Source organism: Hypomesus nipponensis, chromosome 12 (assembly GCF_054491055.1).
Source record: "Hypomesus nipponensis isolate SF chromosome 12, ASM5449105v1, whole genome shotgun sequence".
In the NCBI taxonomy this organism is placed as follows: domain Eukaryota; kingdom Metazoa; phylum Chordata; class Actinopteri; order Osmeriformes; family Osmeridae; genus Hypomesus; species Hypomesus nipponensis.
In genome coordinates, this window is record NC_140372.1 from 17,420,001 (window position 1) to 17,422,500 (window position 2,500).

General features: G+C 46.8%; 5 non-coding genes and 4 pseudogenes across 5 annotated transcripts; all 9 read left to right on the forward strand.

Moving 5' to 3' along the window:
• LOC146266533 (5S ribosomal RNA) overlaps positions 1 to 68 on the forward strand; it is a 119-nt pseudogene extending 51 nt beyond the window's left edge.
• A 184-nt stretch (positions 69 to 252) lies between these two features.
• LOC146266534 (5S ribosomal RNA) lies at positions 253 to 371 on the forward strand. Its single transcript, XR_014726967.1, has one exon. It is a non-coding gene; the product is annotated as a 5S ribosomal RNA (ribosomal RNA).
• Positions 372 to 563: 192 nt separating this feature from the next.
• Positions 564 to 682, forward strand: LOC146266535 (5S ribosomal RNA). The gene has a single exon (XR_014726968.1). It is a non-coding gene; the product is annotated as a 5S ribosomal RNA (ribosomal RNA).
• Positions 683 to 856: 174 nt separating this feature from the next.
• On the forward strand, positions 857 to 965 carry LOC146266536 (5S ribosomal RNA; annotated as a pseudogene).
• A 182-nt stretch (positions 966 to 1,147) lies between these two features.
• Positions 1,148 to 1,266, forward strand: LOC146266537 (5S ribosomal RNA; annotated as a pseudogene).
• Positions 1,267 to 1,444: 178 nt separating this feature from the next.
• LOC146266538 (5S ribosomal RNA) lies at positions 1,445 to 1,563 on the forward strand. Its single transcript, XR_014726969.1, has one exon. It is a non-coding gene; the product is annotated as a 5S ribosomal RNA (ribosomal RNA).
• Positions 1,564 to 1,741: 178 nt separating this feature from the next.
• Positions 1,742 to 1,860, forward strand: LOC146266539 (5S ribosomal RNA; annotated as a pseudogene).
• Positions 1,861 to 2,032: 172 nt separating this feature from the next.
• On the forward strand, positions 2,033 to 2,151 carry LOC146266540 (5S ribosomal RNA). The gene has a single exon (XR_014726970.1). It is a non-coding gene; the product is annotated as a 5S ribosomal RNA (ribosomal RNA).
• A 166-nt stretch (positions 2,152 to 2,317) lies between these two features.
• Positions 2,318 to 2,436, forward strand: LOC146266541 (5S ribosomal RNA). The gene has a single exon (XR_014726836.1). It is a non-coding gene; the product is annotated as a 5S ribosomal RNA (ribosomal RNA).
• Positions 2,437 to 2,500: the final 64 nt, after the last annotated feature.

The window sequence follows — 2,500 nt, forward strand, 5'->3', positions numbered from 1 at the left end:
CTAAGCATGGTCGGGCCTGGTTAGTACTTGGATGGGAGACCGCCTGGGAATACCAGGTGCTGTATGCTCTTTTGCTCATTCACTTAGAAACTGAAATCTTGCAATATGCACAAGTAGTCCTTCATGAAAGGGGCTGGAAGCTGTTTTCATTTTGACACGAGAGAGAGAGAGAGAGAGAGAGAGAGAGACTACCTTGCATTGTCAATTGCTAAATCTGTATATGGATAAGTAGCCTATGGTTGTCAACTTATTTCGTACGGCCATACCAGCCTGGCAACGCCCGATCTCGTCTGATCTCGGAAGCTAAGCAGGGTCGGGCCTGGTTAGTACTTGGATGGGAGACCGCCTGGGAATACCAGGTGCTGTATGCTCTTTTGCTCATTCACTTAGAAACTGAAATCTTGCAATATGCACAAGTAGTCCTTCATGAAAGGGGCTGGAAGCTGTTTTCATTTTGACACGAGAGAGAGAGAGAGAGAGAGAGAGAGAGAGAGAGAGACCACCTTGCATTGTCAATTGCTAAATCTGTATATGGATAAGTAGCCTATGGTTGTCAACTTATTTCGTACGGCCATACCAGCCTGGCAACGCCCGATCTCGTCTGATCTCGGAAGCTAAGCAGGGTCGGGCCTGGTTAGTACTTGGATGGGAGACCGCCTGGGAATACCAGGTGCTGTATGCTCTTTTGCTCATTCACTTAGAAACTGAAATCTTGCAATATGCACAAGTAGTCCTTCATGAAAGGGGCTGGAAGCTGTATTCATTTTGACACGAGAGAGAGAGAGAGAGAGACCACTTTGCATTGTCAATTGCTAAATCTGTATATGGATAAGTAGCCTATGGTTGTCAACTTATTTTGTACGGCTATACCAGCCTGGCAACGCCTGATCTCGGAAGCTAAGCATGGTCGGGCCTGGTTAGTACTTGGATGGGAGACCGCCTGGGAATACCAGGTGCTGTATGCTCTTTTGCTCATTCACTTAGAAACTGAAATCTTGCAATATGCACAAGTAGTCCTTCATGAAAGGGGCTGGAAGCTGTTTTCATTTTGACACGAGAGAGAGAGAGAGAGAGAGAGAGAGACTACCTTGCATTGTCAATTGCTAAATCTGTATATGGATAAGTAGCCTATGGTTGTCAACTTATTTCGTACGGCCATACCAGCCTGGCAACGCCCGATCTCGTCTGATCGCGGAAGCTAAGCAGGGTCGGGCCTGGTTAGTACTTGGATGGGAGACCGCCTGGGAATACCAGGTGCTGTATGCTCTTTTGCTCATTCACTTAGAAACTGAAATCTTGCAATATGCACAAGTAGTCCTTCATGAAAGGGGCTGGAAGCTGTTTTCATTTTGACACGAGAGAGAGAGAGAGAGAGAGAGACCACCTTGCATTGTCAATTGCTAAATCTGTATATGGATAAGTAGCCTATGGTTGTCAACTTATTTCGTACGGCCATACCAGCCTGGCAACGCCCGATCTCGTCTGATCTCGGAAGCTAAGCAGGGTCGGGCCTGGTTAGTACTTGGATGGGAGACCGCCTGGGAATACCAGGTGCTGTATGCTCTTTTGCTCATTCACTTAGAAACTGAAATCTTGCAATATGCACAAGTAGTCCTTCATGAAAGGGGCTGGAAGCTGTATTCATTTTGACACGAGAGAGAGAGAGAGAGAGAGAGACCACCTTGCATTGTCAATTGCTAAATCTGTATATGGATAAGTAGCCTATGGTTGTCAACTTATTTTGTACGGCTATACCAGCCTGGCAACGCCCGATCTCGTCTGATCTCGGAAGCTAAGCATGGTCGGGCCTGGTTAGTACTTGGATGGGAGACCGCCTGGGAATACCAGGTGCTGTATGCTCTTTTGCTCATTCACTTAGAAACTGAAATCTTGCAATATGCACAAGTAGTCCTTCATGAAAGGGGCTGGAAGCTGTTTTCATTTTGACACGAGAGAGAGAGAGAGAGACCACCTTGCATTGTCAATTGCTAAATCTGTATATGGATAAGTAGCCTATGGTTGTCAACTTATTTCGTACGGCCATACCAGCCTGGCAACGCCCGATCTCGTCTGATCTCGGAAGCTAAGCAGGGTCGGGCCTGGTTAGTACTTGGATGGGAGACCGCCTGGGAATACCAGGTGCTGTATGCTCATTCACTTAGAAACTGAAATCTTGCAATATGCACAAGTAGTCCTTCATGAAAGGGGCTGGAAGCTGTTTTCATTTTGACACGAGAGAGAGAGAGAGAGAGACCACCTTGCATTGTCAATTGCTAAATCTGTATATGGATAAGTAGCCTATGGTTGTCAACTTATTTCGTACGGCCATACCAGCCTGGCAACGCCCGATCTCGTCTGATCTCGGAAGCTAAGCAGGGTTGGGCCTGGTTAGTACTTGGATGGGAGACCGCCTGGGAATACCAGGTGCTGTATGCTCTTTTGCTCATTCACTTAGAAACTGAAATCTTGCAATATGCACAAGTAGTCCTTCATGAAAGGG